General features: G+C 40.0%; 1 protein-coding gene and 1 pseudogene across 5 annotated transcripts in view; both read left to right on the forward strand.

Annotated features, from left to right (window-relative positions):
• Positions 1-23,976, forward strand: part of TM2D1 (TM2 domain containing 1) — a 93,933-nt gene that overhangs the window by 48,287 nt on the left and 21,670 nt on the right. For 2 of the 5 annotated variants that reach the window (XM_058717192.1, XM_058717196.1), the window contains one exon: positions 23-2,791. The exons of the other annotated variants lie outside the window; for them this stretch is intronic. The gene's annotated coding sequence lies outside the window, so the exon portion shown is untranslated. Of the gene's footprint in view, positions 1-22; positions 2,792-23,976 lie in introns of those variants that run through there. 5 annotated transcript variants of the gene reach the window in all.
• On the forward strand, positions 2,902-6,700 carry LOC131504641 (rRNA-processing protein FCF1 homolog; annotated as a pseudogene).

Consider the following 23,976-nt stretch of genomic DNA (forward strand, 5'->3'; position numbering starts at 1 on the left):
GCATTTCTTTTTTCTGTTTTAGGATTTGGGCTTCCTTGATTTTAACAGAGCACTCTCAGTGTGTGGGTTTCCAGATTTTCCTTTCTCTTCACACATCACTTTATGGATTCTATATAACTTTGTATTATTGTTGATATTTTGTTTTGTTGTTTTACTTAAAAGCATATTATTCTGAGATTTATTTAATTGGACTTTCTTTGAGAGCTGTATGATAATAGAGTCTTTCTCTGGCTACTGTCTCTATGAGATAAATAGCTTATTACCCCGATATTCCTTAAAGTCTTTCCTAATGGCAGGTTGCCACTTGTCATTTTTGCTTCTGAAAAATAAAAATATGGCCTATTCACATTTTTTAGCTCTTTATTGTCAAGGAAACCTTAAATGTTGAATGTAGCTGTCTTCTAAATTTTGATCCTTCAAAACAGCTAATCCGTAGTGTGAACAAATCCGATTACTATATTGCCTGGGGCTGCGGTCATGTATGAGAACCCACCTGTTTTTGTGCGGCTTTCGATCTGTCTCTGCCTCCGTATCCAGGGAGCAAAAGATCACTGGGGAGTCTGAAACCTTGAGGCAACGCGGATACTTCTGGCACTGATTCAGGCCTCTGAAGTGTGAACTTTTTCCTTTTTGCTTTGGGAGTGATGCACTAGCTTTTGGAAGACCAGCTGCTGACTCGTCTAGCTCAGTGCAGTTATATTTGAAGCTGGATAGACAAGGTGGGAACACCAAACAGATGATTAATGTCTTCCATCTGTTAACACTGCCAGGCAGATGCCGGCACAAGTGCCGGACGTGGTGCACCAGTGTCTGAAGGGAAGGAAGCGGCACCTGAACGCTGGCACGGCCTCTTCTTACCGTGCTTACAAGGGTTTTGGGAAGATGGAAATACACGAAATGTTATGTGCTCATAATACCGCCGAGGTTTTTTTAGTAAGAGGCATAACGGCTTCACAATTACTTGCGTCCGGGCTCCCCAAGAGTAACACCATAATTTTTTTTATCACTCATATTACTCAAAAGTATACAGTCTACTACAGTTGGCTTCCTAACATGTTAGTCACTCAGCAACAGTTTCTGCAGTTGGCGGGTGATTATTAAGTATTGATATGTGAAGTGAATTTGGATTGATTCCTCATATACACAAGGAATGGGCCCTTTGATTCCTTCATTGAAATACTGAGTGTCTACTACATGGGAGGTACTGTTCTAGATGCTAGGATGCAGCAGTGAACAAAAACATGAACAAACATCCCCTCCCTTAAGGAGTTTACGCTCCCCTGGGATCTGTTTTCACAAGCGATAGTATTTTGGGCTGCAGTTAAGCTAGCTGGTAGACGCCCAGTTTCTAGTATTTCCTAGTTCCTTTTGTTTGCAGACAGTGCTTTGAAGTTTAACCTCAGGATCACCTAAGTCCAGATTTGAAGTCTACGTTTCTCTAGCCGTGTACGGTATGAGAAATCCCTGCAATCGAAGCTTGAAAAAGTCCTCTTGATTCTTGCATAATTGTTCCAGTTATTAACTTGGCCAGGGGGAAAGTCTGTTTCAAAGCAGGTGCTTCTCAAAGTGTTTATTCAAATAAGCTATACTCCAAAAGGGTTGTAGGTAAAATCTAGAAATAAAGTCTCTTCACAGTGCATTCTTAAGCCTGTAGACTTTATTTTCTTTATAATTTCCTAAATTTATATGACAAGAACACCTCAGCTTTTCCACTTTGCTTAATTCCCTGTTGCCTAAAATATGTACTTCTGTAACAAATGGTTTTTCTGTGTCTTATTATTTATTTTTTATGTGAATACATTTAATACATGTAATTTCAGTTTTTGTTTTGTTTTGCTTTCATGGAGCACATTTTATTATGGCTATTTGTTAGTAGTGTCTCTGAGTACAAATTGTATGTTAAGGCCTCTGTAGGAGATGTTTTATATAACCCTACTTTTAGAGCAGTGGCCAAAATTGTGAGAAATGAATTAACTCAATCATTCCTTGGGTTACTCCTAAACCCTCTAGGATGGAATGGAATGGATTCTTTCAATGCTACATAAACAGTTAGTGTTTCTATAGAAATATTTACAAATGGTACTGCTTTAGCCTGAAAGAATTAATACAGTTTCCAGAAGTACCTCTTTACCCAGGAGGATTTCTTACCTACAGTATATTAGAATAAAAGATCTTTTTAAGACTTCAAAGATTGTGCTATGTGTATGGCTAGCATCTGTTCATGGGATTTCTAGGACTATAAGAAATACCGGTTTGTGGGTGTGTTTTGTTTTTGTTTTGCTTTACAAAAAAATGCATGTCTTTTCTCCTTATTTTAACCTAGATGCTTAAGGCTAAGTTAAGTATATAATACTGATAAGCAACTAGGAAACTACAACAGATCTAATAGCAAGGACTAGCAAGAAGAAAAATTAGTTCTTAAAAAGTACAAGTCTAAGATGTTGGTTCCTCTTCCTGATTCAAACTTCTTAACTGTAGATGTTCCTCGGGGTTCTGACACCTTCTCCTTTTCTCTCATTAACTCAGCATCTATTTTGCTTTTTTCTGTTTACAAAATTAATACAAACCTAATGCAGAAATTCTGGGAAACACCAACAAGTGCAAAGAAAAAAGCTCATTCCATAGCTCAAAGACAACAATGTTAGTGTTTTTATGTATGTCCTAGTAGTTTTTCCATGCACGTATGTACATTTTCTTCACAAAAATGATATAGTACCCATACTGTTTTGTAGCCTGCTTCTTCACATTGTAAAGATTTTTCTATTTCAATAAATATTCTTTTACAACACCATTTTTAATGGCTGCAGAGTACTCCATGTCTCCAAGTCATAATTTATGTAATTCCTTTATGTATTCTTTGGTATTGAAGTTATTACAATAAATGAGCAATACATGTTTATGATTATTTTTCTGTAGAATTGCCATTCTTAGTCAAAAAGTGCTCATACATTAAAGTTCTAAATACCCATATTAGTCCTAGTTAACCAGGGTTAACTGGGTTAACTGAAAGAATGAGGTCAAACAGCCCAGAGCCAAGTTCAAACAAAACCATAGTCAACTCTCAGTTGTCCTGGTACAGATTAACTGTAGATCAGATACTGCAGGGACTTGTAAAACTACCCCTGCTCTGCAGTCAGGCCACTGCTCATTGGTACTAAATTCTGTCCCTCCCATCCCCAAGGGGCTGTAGAAGAGCAACTGTTTGAGAACAGGATGGCTGCTGGAGAAGGGATGTGGTCATGAGTATTGGGGAATGGGATATTGAATAGTTGACTGAGTTATCTAACGCCCTCCAGAAAGCTTCAAGACAGAGGCATTTTAAGAAGGAGTAAGTAGGGGGTGATTCCAGAAGAAACAATAGGGTGGCGTGAAATGGGGAAGCAAAAGAATGTAAAAAAGTATGTGACTATGAAACAAATGCAGAGATCAGAGCCTTAAAGAGAAGGACAGATTAAAACATACAAAGCAAGAAAAGAGAGATCCCAGTGCACTCAAGGAAAGAGAAGCCCCCCAACATCCTTCCTGCTTAGTCTTAAAACACAGCTGAGCCCCCTTTTCCATTGTCATGGTTGATACCAACTTTATCAACTTTTCCATTAAAGCCAAACTCAACTTAGTACAGTCAATGATGGACTGTTGTCTATATGCCAGGTGGATCCCTTGTATAACTGACTGTGTAATGGCCGAAACTGAGAAATTGGGGCAGAAGTAAGGATTGCTAAGGATCCAAGATTTGAATGATTATCATACACCCACAAAGGAACCTATGCAGATGACTGCTTAGTACAGAGAGTAACTCAGCAAGTGTTACATTGTGGCCACAGTTGACCAGTATCTTAAAGGAAGGATCTGGAAGATCCCTGGGTTTCCCATCATGTACATGTCTAACCAGATAAATATGGAGCCCCTCCTTCTAATTCTTTAAAAAAAATTTTTTTTTTTTAACTTTTACCTATTTTTGAGAGACAGAGCATGAATGAGGGCAGAGCAGAGAAGGGGAAAACACAGAATCCAAAGCAGGCTCCAGGCTCTGAGCTGTCGGCCCAGAGCCCGATGCAGGGCTCGGACCCACAACTGTGAGATGATGACCTGAGCCAAAGTCTGACGGATAACAGCCTGAGCCACCCAGGTGCCCCAGCCCTCCTTCTAATTCTTAAAAGATAGAGTACCTCTGATTTCCTTTACCATTTTTTTTCTGTTGCCAGTTCATATAGCAATATGCTATAGCATGAATTATTATTCCACTTACCCATTTGCTCTATTATGAACTGAGTATTGTTAAATGCACTCAGTTTTTGATGTTGTTTTGGAAAAAACAAGAAGTAGAAAGCTTATTCATAATGGTCTTTATTCTCCCACACTAAGAGGGGAAGGGAGATAGGTAAATTTGGAAAGTGAGAAAAGTTACTAATTAGGAATGAATAAAAGAATTTGGGGGGCGCCTGGGTGGCTCAGTCAGTTGAGCATCCTACTTCGGCTCAGGTCATGATCTCATGGTTCATGAGCTTGAGCCCCACATCTGGCTCTCTGCTGTCAGTGCAGAGCCTGCTTCGAATCCTCTGTCTCCCTCTCTCTCTGCCCCTCCCCTGCTCTCTCTTGCTCTCTCTCTCTTTCAAAATAAATAAACTTAAAAAAAAAAAAAAGAATTATGAACAGCACTGAGTACCCAAATGAGTCCTGGATTAATGTGTTTGTAGCTAAATTGTTGAGCATGGTACCAGTTATTTCTATTCTCTTTCTCTCTTTTGCTTAAGTAATCTCTATGCCCAACATGGGGCTCAAACTCACAACCCTGAGATCAAGAGCCCGATGCTTTATTAACTGAGCCAGCCAGGTGCCCTCCTATTGTCTTTTTAAACAGAGCCTCGTGTTTGCTTTGGTAGCACATATACTAAATAGAGCCTAATATCTTAATTCTTAGTAAACTATCAATGCTCTTAAAGCTAGTCATTGTCTGATGGAAACAATGTTATCTGCCTTCTTAGAAAATAGATATTTTTAGGAAAAAAAATAAAAATATTCAGGCTTATAATAAATAAATAACTAATAAAAAGAAAAGTTAAAAAAATATTGAGGCTTAAAATCTTAACATTTCAAGAAGATTTTAACTTGTTGAAAGTTCCTTTTATCACTCTCCATGTGCAAGATGTTATACTAAGTTCATTTTACATATTTTTTTCCTTTTTTTTTTTTCATTTTAGAGAGATGGTGTGAATGGGGAAGAGGAGCAGAGGGAGAGAAAATCTTAAGCAGGCTGTATATTCACTGCATAGCCCAATGTAGGGCCTGATCCCACAACCCTGGGATCATGACCTGAGCCTAAATCAAGAGTCAGATGCTCAACTGACTGAGCCACCCAGGTGCCCCACTCATTTTATATTTAAAATGATTTAGTCCTTGCAATATTTCTGTAGGATCTTTCTAAACAGTTAATATCATTATCCCCACTTTCCAGATAAGTAAATTGAGTCCCACAAAAATTGAATGACTTGTTCAAGGCCATGAAATAAGTGGTGAAGCCAGGATTTAAACCCAGGTCTATATCTGCTATCCTGCAATGTGATAGTTATATCTATCTAATTCTATGAGACACTGCTAATGATTGTGTAATAAGAGAGTTTTCTTACCATGTTGTTCAGTGTTATCAGTATGGCAGTTATTTGCCTATACTGAGCCTTTTTGCTTAACCAATAGTTTGCTGGTTTAAAAAAAAAAAACTTATTTAGGGGCGCCTGGGTGGCTCAGTAGGTTAAGTGTCTGACTTCAGCTCAGGTCATGATCTCACAGTTCGTGAGTTCAAGCCCTGTGTCAGGTTGTGCTGACAGCCCAGAACCTGGAGCCTGCTTCGGATTCTGTGTCTCCCTCCCTACCACTCCGCCCCTCCCCCACTCACGCTCTGTCTCTGCCTCTCAAAAACAAATAAATGTAAAAAAATTATAAATAAATAAAACTTACTCCTTAAACTTCTCCACTTTATATCATGCAGATGCCAGCATGTTTTATGAATATCTAAATGAGACTGACGGAGCAATGATTTTCCAAAACCCAAAGATTTTTCTATTGCCACCTGATCTGACACTTGCAGCACTTTCTGGACCAAAAGTCTGATTATGTTTGTATGACAGGGAGAGAGATGTTAGGTAGGACCATACTGTCACGCTCTGCTTTAGTCTTGCTGAGGTCAGATGATGACAGAGACATCTGTAGACGTTTGCAGGTGATTTTTATTTAGTTAGGGTGATTTTTTTTTTTTTTGGCTTATCTGAATTTTCTAATTTTTCCACAATAAACATGCATTTTTTGCACGCACGTATTTGGCAAAATAAGTAATAGTATGGGTAAATTAGAAGAAAGAAACCAAGAAAGTCTTGTTCTTGTCTTCTCTCCTTCCTCAAGATACACTTACCCTAATCTCTGATGTGACTCTGACTTTAAACAATAAATAGTACATTTAAAAGAAAAAGGCTTTTTGTCTTCTGTCTTTGTCACTTGTTTTGTGACTGAGCACATAATGGTTCTGAGCCCATCTATCTTCATATACTCGGGGATAATAATGGGGCACCTGGCTGGCTCAGTCAGTTAAGCATCTGACTTCGGCTTAGGTCAGGATCTCATGATCCATGAGTTCGAGCCCAGCGTCAGGTTTTGTGCTGACAGCTCAGAGCCTGGAGCCTGCTTTGGATTCTGTCTCCCTCTTTCCCTGTCCCTCCCCTACTCTTGCTCTGTCTCTCTCTCTCTCTCTCTCAAAAATAAACATTAGAAAAAAATTTTAATATGTAAAAAATAAATGAATAAGGATAATAATATTAATTAGGTGATGTTGAGAGATTAAGATGACATAAATAATAGTCACTACTTATTGACATATTTTAAAGGAATAGAATGATGGTGTTAGACATTGGGTGGGGGTCGGGTGTCCATGTGGAATTTGCAAGGGCTTCCTCATACTTGGGCTGCAGTGTGGTCACATGTTGAGTAAAATACCAGTGGACTCGAAAGTTCCTTTTACAGAAAGAAGGTAAGATGTGTTCTTGGGACATTGTGTACCTACATTTTTCTTACCTCCACTAGTTGTTATGGTTATACATAGCCACTCTGTAATAAGGGCCAAAAATGTCTTTCTCAAAAAAGTAGTCTTGTTGGTACCTTTCACTCCTTGAAGACTTTCCTTACGTAAGGAAAGGCTGCAATGTTGCAGATTTTGTTTTTGCTCTTTAATATGAAGTTCTGTGGAGATATTTATCTAATACATTTAGAAAGGTTTCTATGAGGCAGAAATGTTGCTACTTTCAGCCCAAATTAAGGTTAATTGCAAGCAATTGCTATGCCATACAATGGAATGTTGCTTTTGCCCTGTCAGTGTTAGCAATATATGCCAAGCATGTGGAAATTAAAACTTGAAAAATGATTAATGTTAGAGCTCTTTGGCTGCATGTGCCAAAGAAAAATGTTGTCTTACCAGAACACTTTAGAAAGTGTGTGGCGTTTGGAACTTTTAATCATGTGAGCCCGTTTTACATTTAACAGGCTGTGATTATGACGGCTCAAGGTACTGTCTTTGGTTTTCAGACAAACCTCAAAATTTGACTGCTCATTTGAATGAATGAAATCCCTTTATTATTGCAACATTAGAAACATTCGGGAAAATGGCATGAATTCTTTATATGACTTGTGATCCAGTCAAGGTGTTGGAGTGAAGTGGCCCGAGACATCCCACAAATTGTTCTAACTAAATACAGCAAGTCTTTAAAAAGGAATTCAAAACAAATGAATTTATTGTTTATTAGTTCTCAACGATATATTGGCCTCCTGTGTATGCCTTCTGGTCCTGCCCATGTATGTATATATACAGTATATTCTCCACACAGCAGCCAAAGCGATAAAAGCAAATGAGAATGTTGCATTCATGCTGATTTTTTAAAAATGTTTAGGGGCGCCTGGGTGGCGCAGTCGGTTAAGCGTCCGACTTCAGCCAGGTCACGATCTCGCGGTCCGTGAGTTCGAGCCCCGCGTCAGGCTCTGGGCTGATGGCTCGGAGCCTGGGGCCTGTTTCCAATTCTGTGTCTCCCTCTCTCTCTGCCCCGCCCCCGTTCATGCTCTGTCTCTCTCTGTCCCAAAAATAAATAAAAAACGTTGAAAAAAAAAAATTAAAAAAAAAAAATGTTTATTTATTTATTTTTGAAAGAGAGAGAACAAGAGGGAGATGGGCAGAGATATAGGGAAACAGAGACTTCCAAGCAAACTCTGTGCTGTCTGCACAGAGCCCATTGTGGAGCTCATGACCTGGGTGGAAATCAAGAGTGGGACGCTCAACCGACTGAGCCACCCAGGCGCCCCATCTTTCTGCTAATTCTTAATGGTTTCCTGTCATGCTTCAAATATGCCAAAGTGGTTCCCACCTCAAGATTTTCATACGGGCTCTTTCCTTTGCCTAGAATGCTCTTTCCCAGGTCTTTGCAAGGCTTGCTTCCTCATTTGTTTGAGTCTCTGCTCAACCCCCCTACCCTGACTGTCCTTTTCAAGTACCACCCCACTCAGTCCTCCACTGATCATTCTCTGAGTCCTTATCCACTTCATTTCTCTTCACAGCACTAATGCTAGCTGAAATGATGTGCATTTACTTATTTTCTCTTTTTTTCCTCTACTAGAATGTAAGCTTGGTGAGGGCAGGAACTTTCTCTTGGATATTGAGGTACCATCAGTGCTTAGAACAGTCTCTGGAACATAAGTTCTCAAAGGATATTCTCACTAGAATGGGAACACTAGAATGGGTTAGTAGGAATATAAATTAATCTGAGATTAAATAACCTGCTTTGAATAATTTACTTTAGGAGTTGGCATCCAAATATGATTTCAACCCTAATTCTTGTCTATGGGGAGGAAATGAGCCTCTGCCGATTTACTCAAGTCCTTGATGGTCCCAGTGCTTAGAACAGTGCCTGGCATAGCATAAGAATTTTATCAACATTAAATTCTTACCATAGAATGGGTGATTGCTAGAGGTGGTTCTCAAAAAAAGGCCAGCAAATAGACTATCAGAGATAATAGGAAGGAGGTGGATGGGGGGGCCTGGGGGCTACTAAATCACTTAATTTATGTCATATTATTATATGTCATTATGTACTTTCCTGACTTGATTATCTTGTGGTAAGAAGAATAATAACCTTCTGGAGCTATCCACATCCTAATCTCCAGAATCTGAGAATATGTTACTTCATGTGACAACAAGGACTTTGCACATGTGATTAAGTTAAGGTCTTAAAATGGGAAGACTATCCTGGATTACTTGGGTTGGTTCAATACAATTACAAGAGTTCTTACGAAGGAAAGGGGGAGGAAAGAGAGCCGAAGATAGATGACTGACCGGGAGGCTAGAAAGTAAAGCGATTTGAAGAATTCTGCACTATTGTCTTTGAAGACAGAGGGCAGGACCATGGGCCAAGGGATGTAGGTGGGCACTAGAAGCTAGAAAAAGAAGGAAAGGCATTCTCCCCCTGGATCCTCCAGTTTTAGTATACGTGCTGCCCAAGTTAGCACCGCCCCGAAGCCTGCAGAGGAATAGAACTCTACTGATACCTTGATTTTCGCCTGGTAAGACGTGGCTCAGACTAGTAACTTCCAGAACTGTAAATTCTAAATGTGGGTTGTTTTAAGCTACTAAGTCTACCGTAATTTGTTACCGCAGCACTAGGAAACTACTACAGTTGGTATTTTCAAAGTGAGTTACTTGTAGATAGCGTGTTGTTGGATCATCCCTTTGTTTCCATTCTGCTGGTCTTTGTCTTTTAATGAATATGTTTAGACCATTTGCATGTAAATTAATTACTGACGTGTTAGGGCTTAGGTCTGCCATTTATTACTTGTTTTTTGTCTTTCTCTGTTTCTCATTCTGTTTCTCTTTTTTGCCTCGTGGGCATTACCTGAACTTTTTTTTTTTTTTAATCGATATTTATTTACTTACAATGCTTTTGAGCATATCACCCTGCATAATTTTTTTTTAGTGGTTGCTCTGGACATTACACTATATATACATAACTTATCACAGTGTACTGGTATCAATATTTACCTCCATTAGGTCCCTTTACCTTTTCCACTTTTTTTAAAAAACATATTTTTAAAGTAATCTCTACCCCAACCTGGTGCTTGAACTCATAACCCCAAGATCAAGAGTTGTATGCTCCACTGACTTAAGCAGCCAGACACCCCCACCTTTTCCACTTTTAAAATGTCACAGAGGTGCCTGGGTCGTTCAGTCATTAGCATCCAACTCTTGGTTTTGGCTCAGGTCATGATCTCACAGTTTATGAGTTCAAATCCCATGTCGGTCTCTGTGCTAACAGAGAGCTCCCTTTCTCTGCCCCTCCCCTCTCAAAGTAAATAAACATTAAAAAAAAGTGAAAATAAAATGATATAGCAGCAATAGGAAACTAAGACAAGCCTCAAAACCCTATTTCACACACAGCTACATAGCCCTGTGGGCTCAGGCGTTAAACTTCCCAGGTTCAAATTCTACCCTCTGAAGTTAACATGGTGTATGGCCTTGGGCAAGATATCACCCCTCCGAGTCTCAGTTTCCTCATCCATAAGTTGGAAAGGAAGCAGTAATAGCAAACTACTCATTAAACATTTTTATTTCCTCAGGACCTATATGCAACATTTTCAAAATTGGTCTCATCTTCTTTTTTAATATAATTTTAGGTCTTAGAGAAGTTTCAGGTTCACAGAAAAACTGAGCAGAGGTAGAGATGAGCCCCCACACAAGCATAGCCTGCCCCATTATCAACAGCTCCCACCAGAATGGCACTTTGTTATAATAGACAAACCTGAAGCCACACATCATAATCACCCAAAGTCCAGAGTTTACATTAGGGTTGTGGGTTTATGGGTTTGCACAAGTGTATAGTAACATGCATCCACCATTATATCATACAGAGAATTTTCACAGACCTAAAAATCCTCTGTGCTCTGCTTATTCATCCCTCCCTCCCCCCTAGCCCCTGGTAACCACTAATCTTTTTACTGTTTCCATAGTTTTGCCTTTTCCAGGATATCATATAACTGGAATCATACAGTATGTAGCCTTTTCAGATTGACTTCTTTCACTCAGTAATACACATCTAAGATTCCTCCCTGTCTTTTCATGGCTTGATAAACTCATTTCTGTTAGTGCTGAATAATATTCCATTGCTTGGATGTACCACAGTGTATTTACCCATTCATCCACTGAAGAGCATCATGGTCATTTTGAAGGTTTGGTAATTATGCAGTCAAATGCTCTACCACTGAGCTATACCCCCGAAGGTTTGGTAATTATGAATAAAGCTGCTGTAAACATCTGTGGGAAGGTTTTTGTGTGGACTGGTCTTCAACACCTTTGGGTAAATACAAAGGAGCATGATCGCTGAAATGTGTGGTAAGAATATGTTTAGTTTTGAGAGAAACCTTTAAACTGTCTTCCAAAGTGGCCATGTTATTTTACATCTCCACTGGCAATGAATGAGTTTCTGTAGCTCCACATCACCAGCACTTGATGTTGTCTGTGTTTTGAATTTGTGGTCATTCTAATCACTACGTCGTGGTATCTTGTCTTAATTTGCACTTTTCTTATGACATACGACGTGAAGCCGCTTTTCACGTGATTATTTGTAGATCCCCTTTGGTGAGGTCTGTTAAGGTCTTTGGCCCATTTTCAGTCATGTTATTTGTTCTCTTATTGCTGAGTTTTAAGAATTCTTCATGTACTTTGGATAATAGTCTTTTCTCAGATGTGTCTTGTGCAAATATTTTCTCTCAGTCTGTGGCTTGTCTTCTCATTCTTTTGAAAGTACCTTTCACAGAGCAGAAATTTCTAATTAGATCGAAGTCCAGCTTATCAATTATTTCTTTCATGGATCGTGCCTTTGGTGTTGTATCTAAACAGTCATCACCAAACCTGAGGCCGTCTAGATTTTCTCCCATGTTATCTTCTAGGAGTTTCATAGTTTTGCAGTTTACATTTAGATCTGTGATCCACTTTCTGTTAACTTTTGTGAAGGGTGTAAGTCCTATATCAATCTTTTTTTTTTTTTTTACATGTGGATGCCCAGTTGTTCCAGCACCAGTTGTAGAAAACTCATCTTCATTTCTAAGTATATTCCTTCTGCATCGTTAGCATGGAAGGCAACAGCACCTTTGCCAAGACAGAAACTCAGCAGTTAACTTTTTTTTTTTTTAAGATTTTTTTTTTTAAGTAATCTCTATGCCTAAGGTGGGGCTTGAACTCACAACTCCGAGATCAAGAGTTGCAGGTTCCTCTGAGCCAGCCAGGCACCCATTAGCAATAATCTTTTGTTTTTTAACTTATTTCTTTAAATTCAAGTTAGTTAACAATGTAGTATTGGTTTCAGGAACAGAGCCCAGTAATTCACCACTTCCATATAACACCCAGTGCTCATCCCAACAAGTGCCCTCCTTACTGCGCATCACCCATTTAGCCCATCCGTCCACCTAACACCCCTCCAGCAACCTTCAGTTTCTTCTCTGTATTTAAGAATCCCTTATGATTTGCCTTCCTCTCTGTTTTTATTTTTCCTTCCCTTCCCCTATGTTCATCTGTTTTGTTTCTTAAACTCTACATATGAGTGAAATCGTGTAGTATTTGTCTTTCTCTGACTTATTTCACTTAGCATAATATACTCTAGTTCCATCCACCTTGTTGCAAATGGCAAGATTTCATTCTTTTTGATTGTCAAGTAATACTCCATTGTAAATATATATACACCATGTCTTCTTTATCCATTCATTCATGGATGGACATTTGGGCTCTTTCCATACACTGGCTATTGTTGATAGTGCTGCTTAATAAAAATTGGTGTTCGTGTGCCCCTTTGACACAGAATTTTTGTATCCTTTGGATAAATACCTAGTAGTTTAAATTCTGGATTGTAGGGTAGCTCTATTTTTAATTTTTAAAGGAATCTCCATACTGTTCTCCAGAGTGGCTGCACCAGTTTGCATTCTCACCAACAGTGCCAAAGGATTCCTCTTTCTCCGCATCCTCCCCAACATCTGTTGTTTCCTGAGTTGTTAATGTTAGCCATTCTGACAGGGGTGAGGAAGTATCTCATTGTGGTTTTGATTTGTATTTTCCTGATGATGAGTGATGTTGAGCATCTTTTCATGTGTCTGTTAGCCATTTGGATGTTTTCTTTGGAAAAGTGCCTGTTCATGTCTTTTGCCCATTTCTTCACTGGATTATTTGTTTTTTGGGTGTTGAGTTTGATAAGTTCTTTATAGATTTTGGATACTAACCCTTCATCAGATGTCATTTGCAGATATATTCTCCCATTCCATTGGTTGCTTTTTAGTTTTATTGTTTCCTTCACTGTGCAGAAGCTTTTTATCTTGATGAAGTCCCAATAGTTCATTTTTGCTTTTTGCTTCCCTTGCTTCCAGAGATATGTCTAGTAAGACGTTGCAGCAGCCGAGGTCAAAGAGGTCATTGGCTGTTTTGTCCTCTAGGATTTCGATGGTTTCCTCTCTTACATTTAGATCTTTTATCCATTTTGAGTTTATTTTTGTGTATGATGTAAGAAAGTGGTCCAGGTTCATTCTTTTGCATGTCGCTGTCCAGTTTTCCCAAAACCATTTGCTGAAGAGACTGTCTTTATTCCATTGGATATTCTTTCCTCTTTGTCAAAGATTAGTTGGCCATACATTTGTGGGTTTATTTCTGGGTTCTGTATTCTGTTCCGTTGATCTATGTGTCTGGTTTTGTACCAGTAGCATACTGTCTTCATGATTACAGCTTTGTAATACAGCTTGAAGTCCAGAATTGTGATGCCTCCAGCTTTGGTTTTCTTTTTCAATATTACTTTGTCTATTCAGCACCTTTTGTTGTTCCATTCACATTTTACAATCGTGTATTCTAGTTCTGTGAAGAATGATGGTATTGTTTTCATAGGGATTGCATTGAATGTGTAGATTGCTTTGGGTAGTATGAACACTTTAACAATATTTGTTCTTCTGACCCATGAGCATGGAATGTTTTCCCATTTCTTTGTGTCTTCTTCAGTTTCTTTCATAAGCTTCCTATAGATTTCATTGTACAGATCCTTTACCTCTTTGGTTAGGTTTATTCCTAGGTAACTTATAGGTTTTGGTGCAGTTGTAAATGGGATCAATTTCTTGATTTCTCTTTCTGCTGCTTCATTATTGGTTATAGAAATCAGCAGTTATCTTTGATGCTGTCCTCTCCCTATATCCAATGGATCTAATGGATCACCAACCTTTTAAATCCCACCCTATAAATACTCTTAAATAGTTACTTATTCCTCACGGCAACTGTATTCTTCAGGCCCCTGAATCCCTCTCATCTGGGAGCTTGTGTCAAACTCCTGTTGGGTCTGCCTGGCCAGTCCTAGCTTCCTCTCCGTCCATTCCTGCTCCAATCACAATGATCTTTCTGAAAAGCAAATCTGATCATCTCTATGCTGCTTACAACTTTCCAGAAGCTCCCTATTTCATTTAAGATGAAATCCAAATCTAAGGTACCTGGGTGGCTCAGTCGGTTGAGCGTCCAACTTCAGCTCAGGTCATGATCTCCTGGTTTGTGAGTTTGAGCCCCACATTGGGCTCTGTGCTGACAGCTCAGAGCCTGGAGCCTGCTTTGGATTCTGTGCCCCCCCCCCCCCGCCCCTCCTCCATTCACTCTCTCACTCTCTCTCTCTGAAAAATAAATAAACATTAAATTTTTTTTTAAAAGGTGGAGTCAAAATCCCTTTTCCTGGATTAATGGGTTTATCCTGACTGAGTCCCAGCCACCATCGATCACCTCCCTTCACTGCCAGTACTTTTGAGCTGACCCCTTGACATGATGGGACTATGCCCTGATCTCCCTCACTCATAGACTTATCCTTACTGCTGCTCACTCTGGTCACCCACTTCAAAGTAACCCTTAGTTTCTTGAAGACACAGCTGGAAGTCAGAAGTCCAATCAGATCTCCCTGGGCTAAACTGGAAACATCTGCAGGGACATGTCCTGCTGGAGCTTCCTTTTTCCTTGCCTTTTCCAGCTTCTTTTTGAGTTAGGTTCGAAGCCTTCTTCTGTCCTTCTGTACTACCCTGTGCTTCCCTTGAGCATGTCACTGATGATTTATTATTGTGATGATCTCTTTAGGCAACAGTAACAATGCTTCTTAAATTCATTGATGTGGGCCTTCTTGTGGTACATCGCAAACTAAACTAAAATGAAGAAAAGTAATGTAACAGACACCTGTGTAGTCGGCACCGAGGTTAAATATATGTTAGTGATTTGCCATACTTGTTTCAGATTTCTCTTTTTTCTCTTATGAAATAAGAGGTTATGACATAACAAAAGCCCCACCCCTCCCAAACCTTTCTCCACATTTCCTCCCTGAAGGTAAACACTAACCTGAAGCCAGTGAGAAAAAGTCTCTTTAGTCCTCTGTCTTCCACTAACAGGTTGGGTGCCACAGGATGAGCAGGGAAGATGGGTGTCCTTTTGCTGTGCTCTCTCCACTGCCAGTGCTTAGCACAGGGCTTGTCACAAATGCTTCTGGCACAACCAGCTGGTAAAGCTAGACTCTGTGTGGCTCCCTGAACCCCTGCCTTCCAAAGCAGCTATTTCTAATGGTTCAGACAGCCCCAACTTTTGTTCTTCCTTTAATGGGAATTTGCTCCTTCTCAGAGAAGGGCTGAGATGATTACTATGGGGGCAAAAAGGAATAAAGGCCAGAGTATGAAGTTTGGAATCAAACTTAATCTCTCTGGGCATTTCATTCCCTAATCCCCTTTTTAATAATACCCATTTAGCAGAGGTTTTGTGAGGATTAAATACAAAAACAAATGCGCATGTTCCCTTTGTGGTGGAGTAGGTGTTCAATAAATGTTGCCATTGCCATGCAAATAATTAAATATTTCATTTTCTTGTTTTTCTTTCTCCAATTTTTCCCCTCATGGGCTTTTTATTTCCTTTCCCCATTTTCACGCTCATTTATGCCACCGTTCCTTCCCTCATACCCTTTCCTCTACCTTGAAGAAAGCTCCGCTGTGCACTGCCCGTCTGTAGCCCATGACTCTGTAAGGTCCAGCTCCATCCAGTCCTGAACATTCCAACTTTCTTGTCCTCTTCATTAAACATAGACTATAGATCACATAGCCTCTTGACATACTCTCTGTAATGTGGCATTCATGTTGGAGTGCTCTTTCCCATTCTATCTGTAAGTTCCTTCAAGGCCAGGACTGAGTCTTAGAATTCTGTTATTTTCCATGCTTCTCAGCCCTGACAGGGAAGGTAGGATGACATGGGGTCAGGTGGCCTGGGTTCAAATCCTTGTTCTGCTACTTGCTAACTTGTGATCTGGATCAAATAACTTAATTTTTCCAGACCTTGGTCTTCTTAGTGTAAGTTAGGAGTAATAATAATACAGACCTTATGGTATAGTTCTGAGAATTAATAAAATAATGTCTGTAAAGTCTTTTGTACTATGCTTCTAACTGCTCAATAAATGCTGGCTGTCATTATGGTTATTATTCACTCATAACATAATGTTATATGTCAATTGTATCTCAATTTTAGAAAGAGTTATTGTATGGTTTATAAATGTTCATGCTAATGTATCAGTTTCCTATTGTTACTGTAACAAATTACTGCAAACTTCTGGCTTAAAATAATACATATTTATTATCTTACAGTTCTGGAAGTCAGAAGGCCAAACTGGGTCTCATTGGGTTAAAATGAATCTGTGGGGCAGTGTTCTTCTGGTGGTCCTAGGGGAGAATCTGTTTCCTTGCCTTTTCCAGCTTTCAGAGTTGACTCACATTCCTTGGCTCCTGGTCCTACATCACTTCAACCTCTGCTTCTGTTGTCCCATGTTCTTCTCCGACTCTGATTCTCCTTCTTGTCTCACTTATAAGGACCCTGTGATTACCTTGGACCAGCCCAGATAATCCAGGATAATTTCTCCATCTCAAGATTCTTAATGTAATCACATCTCCAAAGTCCCTTTTGCCATGTGAAAGAACATGATATACATATGTATTTGAGAGATAGAGAGTCTGTGTGCATGTGTGAGCTGGGGAGGGGCAGAGGGACAGAGAGAGAGAAACTCAAGCAGGCTCCATACTCAGCATGGAGCCTAACACACAGCTCCAACCCATGACACTGGAATCATGACCTGAGCCAAAATCAAGAGTTGGACGTTCAGCCAACTGAGCCACCCAGGTGCCCCTGAAACAATATTTTTAAAGGTTCTGGGAATTAAGATATAGACATCTTTGGGGGAGGCCTTATTCTGCCTACCACACCAATATAATAAAACTCATTCATTCATTCAATAAACATTTATTCATCACCTAGTATATATCAGACCTTTTTTTCAGTCCGTGGGGTTGCAAATACAAATAAAAATAATATCTACCTCTCACATGGCTCTTAGTTTAGTGGAGGAACTTGGTTGGCAGTGGACCTATCTTATGATAGTACTTCTTAAAATGTGGAGGGGAAATGAGAGCATCTCATGTTTAACAGTTACCCAAAGCTTGGTGCCATTTTGATTGATGGAGAGGCAGAAAATGGATGCAATTCAGCACTCATTAGGCTAAACACACCCTAGACTTGTGTGTGTGAATACGTGTCCATTAAGTTAAGGTATTCTTGAAATTGCTCTTTCAATGGGAAACCAACAGAAGCCACACACACCAGTTTAAAGTGAGAAAGAGAATGTGGAGGGGCAATATTGTAATATTGTCTTTTATTTTCTGTTTATCACCAAGGTGGTGTGTGTGCATTGTAAGGATTAGGAAGAAACATGTGTTTGGTTTTTTTTTTTTTTTTACTTTGGGTATCATTTACCTAATAGAGTAAGCTTATTTCACTTACCTTCTCACCCATTAGAATAAACACACCGATTTGGTTTTGGTTTTGTTTTTTTTTTTCACATGTAAGCTTTCAGCTATTGATTGTGAGGGTGACCCAGGGGCGTTATCACATCCTATTCACAGGAATAGACATGGAAGAATAAGCATGGGAATAGGAAGTACCTGCCAGAATTCTTAGAGATATGGGCCTTGGTTGGCAAAGCAAAATCCTGGAAAAGAGAACAAACCAAAAATAATATTTTCAAGTGACAGGTCAATCATGTCTTTATTCCTCTTCCCTTGTCAGAGATGAACAAAACATATCCTTCTCTGGACCCTGTATTTCCTATCAAATAATTCTTCCTGACTCCTTTGAACACAAACTTGCCCTCCAGAGTTTTCTCCTGCACAGCCTTCCTCCTACATGATTGCCAAGAAGTGGGCCGATGACACCGAAGGACAGATGCCAGAAAGGTTTTCTTTCCCAGTACTTGGCAACACGTCACATTTTTTTCATTGGTTGGGGTCTGGGCTTGTTTGTATTTTGTCTTCTTTAGCCCCGAAAGGACCGTAAATGACTGGAGTGGCCTTCTTAAAATGCAGGAAGTTGGCTCTAGCTGCCTTTTGTTTATTCATTATTTTAAAAGGTGAGACTTTTGTGAGTCACTTTGGTTTGTAGAGACCACACAGCTCATTTTATGAAGGTTACACTGACATTCTCTCATTCAACAAATATTTATTGGGTACCTACTGTGTGAAAGTTGGCTGCAGTAGGGCAGGAAGTAGGGAAGGGATTAACATCTACTGAGCTTCAGATGTGCATGCACTGTTACCTTTTTTTTAAGATTTATTTTTAATTTTAGAGAGGAGAGTGTGTGAGCAGGAGAGAGAGAGTGAGAGAGAGAGAGAATGAGAAAGAGGGAGAGGGAGAGAGAGAGAGAGAGAGAGAGAGAGAGAGAGAGAGAGGATCTTAAGCAAGCTCCACGCTTAGCATGGAGCCCGATCTGGAGCTAGATCCCAAGACCCTGGTCATTGTGATCTGAGCCGAAATAAAGAGTCAGACATTCAACTGACTGAGCCGCCCAGGTGTCCCTGCACTGTCTCCTTTTATGCTTAGATAATTTGTCGAAGTATAATTCATTATAATCAGAGGCTTTCAGTATGGCAGATAGGTTTCTTCTTCCATGCCAGCTCCATTGTCTGTAGCACTGTGTTGTAAAGGACTGTGAGCTGAGCTCAAACAGAATAGGAATGCATGGTGAGATCGATAAATTATGTCTGCTATAAAATTTTTTTTCAATGTTTATTTTTGAGAGACAGAGAGAGAGAGAGACAGAACACAAGTGGGGGAGGGGCAGAGAAAGAGGGAGACACAGCATCGGAAGCAGGCTCCAGGCTCTGAGCTGTCAGCAGAGAGCCCGATGCGGGGCTCAAACCCACAAACTGTGAGATCATGACCTGAGCCAAAGTCGGATGCTTAACCGACTGAGTCACCCAGGTGCCCCAATTATGTCTGCTGTAATTGTGAGAGGGGAGGATGGTGACATATATGCATGTAAACTCTCATTTACTTGTTAAACCCTTACTGAACAACCAAACATGTACTCAGCACCGTGAAGGCATATGCATATGTAAATGTAACATGTGACTAATGCCTATAGATGATCACAAACACACTGTAACAAAGAAATGTGGAGAAATGCTCTGGAATGGTCCAGAAGTCATCAAGGAACAACTTTTACTTGAACTGAGCCCTGTGTATCAGTCAAGGTTTCATCCTTGACTGTAGAAGTAGAACCACCATAAGTATTATGGAATAAGGGATTTATTATAGCAATTAGATGTGACATAATTGTGGGAGGGTCTGGGGAAGTAAGATCCAGAAAAGGGAACTGGAGGACCAGAAATAAAATGGCCGCCCAGCTGAAACACTGACACCGATAGATGGGTAGGAGCTTGCAAGGGATACCTGGGAAGGCAGGCGAATCTGGCCTCTGGGATGGGACCAGCAGGCACAGTGCTGGAGAAATTCATGGAAGGTTGCTGATTCTGTATCTGGGGGTGGGCTGGAGCAGTGAGTGGGCAACAGGACCAGCAACTGGGAAGAAGAGCTGGTCACAGAGCAGGGGACTCATTTGAACCTGCTACTGCTTCTGCTTTTGTCCCTCACCACATCTAATCAAGACTGTAACCTTCCAGAACTCTTGCAAATTTGTCTTTTGGGTCAACTTTAATGTGCAATCATACAGGAAAAGAGATCATGAGAGATGTAGTTCTAACTTAGCCACGTGGACACAGTTCAAAACATCACACCTCAAAAATGTGGCACAAATCTGCATAAGAGAAGGAGTGAGCAGAGCATGTGGGAAGGTTTGTGGGCAGGGTCTGGTGTAGGAATGAGTAAGTTAGTATTTAGGAAACCATGAATAGATGGGCCTGGGTATAGTGAAGGGCTTATGCTGGAAGATAGTGGAAGCTAAGGTTAGAAACAAAGATTGGAATCATTAATTAATGAATTAATTAACCTATTCAATCATTATTTGTTGAGCACATTTTATCTACCAGGCACTGTATGAAGTGCTAGGAGTATGGTGATAAATGAAGAGCCAGATTTTGAAACAATTTGTATGTTAGACTAAAATATTTGTTCAGTTTTTGATCCTTTGTTTGAGAAATAGTAGACTCTTCCAGTTGGGACAACTGATTAGTTGAATTTCTGCCCTTAATTCAACTCAACCAATACTTAATTCATTTCAACCAACATTTAAACCTCTTCTCTGTTCAAGTTCCTCGCAGACACTGTCACTGTCCTCTCAAACTGTGAAACATGGCTGCACCTGATAATATTGGTCAGAGTAGAAATACTGAGTCACTTCTTTCCCTGGCAATTTTCTAGAATGTTTTGTGCTCACATTTTATTTTATGCCATGATGTTTTTCTTCAAAGCAAAGGTACTTATTTATCAGGCACTTAAGACAAACCACATACAGGTTGAATTGCCTTAAATCCTGAGATTTTTGTTGAAACCGATGTCATTTCAGACCTCTGTGCTAGTCAAGTGTAGCACAGCCTAACATCGTGCTCTTGCTTGGCATACATGATCTCATTGAATTCTCCCAAAGCCTTAAAAAGGTAGATACTATTAATTGGACCCATTTTGTGGAAGTGGAAAGCAAGACTTAATGAGATTAAGTAACTTTGCCAGGATTATGTAACTAGTAAGAGACTCAGCTAGGAATCCAGTTTTCCTAACCACTCCATAGTCAACAAATGAGCAGTTAACTACTTTATCATTTGGCGACTGGTGACTTTAAGAATCCTGCAGATGACTCAGGGGGAATATTTTATAGGCAGGATAGATGTCTAAGAAGTATTACTTATAGTCTTAATAGATACAGATTAAAAATAAAGTATCTGCGGATGCCAATCTGTAAAGAGCAAAGAGTGATCTTTGAGGACTTTAGGTTTCACTCCAATGGTTCAAGTTGGCCTATGAGCCTTTCCTCCAGATTTCAAGATGCAGGCACCTGCAAGTTAAACCCTTGTGATATATGGACAGTTTTGAGGATTGTGTGGTGGGTGTGTTTTATTTTCACAACTCACCCCTGAACTTATTATTGGATAATGTGGATATGCTGCCATTTCTGCTAAATAAGCAATTGTAATGAGGATCCCATTGCTCATTGTGTGTTGTGTGTGAGAGTACCGAATCTTTAGTCAGAACTGAATTAAAATAAAAAACAGGGGTGCCTGGGTGGCTCAGTTGGTTAAGCGTCTCTCTCTCTCTCTCTCTCTCTCTCTTTTTTTTAATTCAAGTTTTCTTGTTTGTTTGTTTGTTTGTTTTGAGAGAGAGAGAGAGAGAGAGAGAGAGAGAGAGAGAGTATTAGCAGGGGAGGGGCAGAGAAAGAGGGAGAGAAAAGTCAGGGGGTTCAATCCCATGAGCCGTGAGATCATGACCTAAGCCCAAATCAAGAGTCGGATGGTTAACCTACTGAACCACCCAGGAACCCCAAGCCCCCAACTCTTGATTTTGGCTCAGGTCATGATCTCACAGTTTGTGGGATTGAGCCCCACCCACATCAGGCTCTGTGCTGGCAGCATAGAGCCTGCTTAGGATTCTCTCTCTCCCTCTCTTTCTGTCCCTTCCCTGCTTGTGTGTTCTTTCTCCCTCTTTCTCAATATAAATAATTAAACAATAAAATAAAATAAAATAAAATAAAATAAAATAAATAAAATAAAATAAGACAGTATCTGACCCTTGAAGGGTTTGCCACAAAGTCAGAAGCACTTCCTTCCTTTCATTTCTATTTTACCACTTGCTGTTATCCCAGATCCTCATTGAAGTGTTTCTTTGTATCAGTTTGACACGCTGTACTCTTTGGTACGGAGCCCATTATCCTCACTTTGCTGTATCTAGTAATAGATTTCTTCATTACTTTGTGGTTTACCAAGCAGTGTTGCATTTAACTCTCATAACAGCTTAGTGAGGTAGAGAAGGCTGGTCCTACTCTCCATTGTACAGCTGAGCAAACTGAGGCCTGGAGAGAGGAAGAGACTTGCCCAGCTAGTTAATGGCAGAGCCAAAACTAGTCCTAGCCTTTTCTACTCTGCCTTGTAAGTAATGTCAGTCCTGGGAAGGAGAGCACCATAGTTATGAGTCAGATTTTTAACTTGTTAATCATATTTTCACATGTTGACATTCTGTTTTCTTTTGGACCCATTCTAAATTAATTTTTGGATGCGGACTACTTGAGGTGTTGTTGAGGGGGAGCGGGTGGACGGGAATCCAAAAAACACAGGTCTATGACCAATGAGCTGCTTTCTTTACAGCACAGGCGATCTAAACCAAATGTGACAAATGGGCAGAATCTCATAAGTATTCCAGCTCTTCACTTCCCTAGTTTGATTACATTGTACCGGATGGCATTTGGAACTCGGTTCAGGGTGCATGGAGCTGAATTATGCAATTCGCCAATATGCAATTAACTGGAGTAGCAACACATTCAATCTAATGGGGGCCAGACAGAGACTGCATAATTCTTGGGAGCACAAGTTGATTATGCAGTTAAGTGATATGCACTTAAGAGAAGTGCACCACATCTATCTGATCCCATTTCTTCCAATAGATTCTTCATGGCACTTTACTCCAGCCTTTCTGCTTTTATGGTCAAACATATTCTAACCTGTATCCACTTGAAATGAGAACCTTACAGTTCATATGTAGATTTGGGATTCATTTCTTTTAAGAACCAACCTTTAAAAATCTTAACTCTTGAATGCAAAAATGGATAGGCATGTGAGACGGGAAAGGGGCGAATCAGGGGGCTCAGTATGTCTGGGTCTTGAAGATAGGGAACAATACCTGAATTGTACAATTTAGGGTGCTTCGTTTTCAGTTTCTTTCTTTCCCCTTGGTTAGGAAGTTGTGTTTCAAATGCAAACGTGAGGTGCATGAAAAGATTTCTTTTTTAAAAGCAACGGGCTTTGCAGTCAGTATTTTTTTTTTTAACTTGAAAATGGATATTGTAGAAAGGGGGCCCTTTTACGAGAAACTCCAATTAAATGACAGTTCATTGAGTGTGGCTAGTTTTAAGTTACTCTGATGATGATGGATCGTTAATTTAATTTGGCAGGTTTTACTGGTTTACTGTATGCTTGCTGTATGCCCTGGATCGACCTAAATCCTTTGGGGGACCCCCAGAAGTATAAAATATGGCTGCCTGTCCTCAACCTTCTCAGTAGGTCATGAGTCATGCGTACAAAGTAATTGAGGAACAATAAAACACAGCATATGATTAGGTGTCCAGTATGGTTGTTAAAGATGAAAAGAAATCAGAGAAGGGAGGAAAATAAACTGGGCTGGAGTTTTTCATCATTAGAGGGAGACAGAGGGAGAAGCAAGGGTCGGAGCTTCACATGTTAGGTCAATCAAAACTACTCTGCAAAGCTATTTCTGTCCCAGATTTACAGATGAAGAAACTGAGTCACAGAGAGTTGAAGGAACTTGTTCATGATGCACAGGTAGTAGGAAATAAAGCTAGAATTTAGAATCAGGTCCACCTGTCTCCACGCTTCCTCCTTGGAGGTGTTCAAGTGGGAAGCCATGGCAGACAGGCT

The sequence above is a fragment of the Neofelis nebulosa genome, chromosome 2 (assembly GCF_028018385.1).
Source record: "Neofelis nebulosa isolate mNeoNeb1 chromosome 2, mNeoNeb1.pri, whole genome shotgun sequence".
Taxonomy (NCBI): domain Eukaryota; kingdom Metazoa; phylum Chordata; class Mammalia; order Carnivora; family Felidae; genus Neofelis; species Neofelis nebulosa.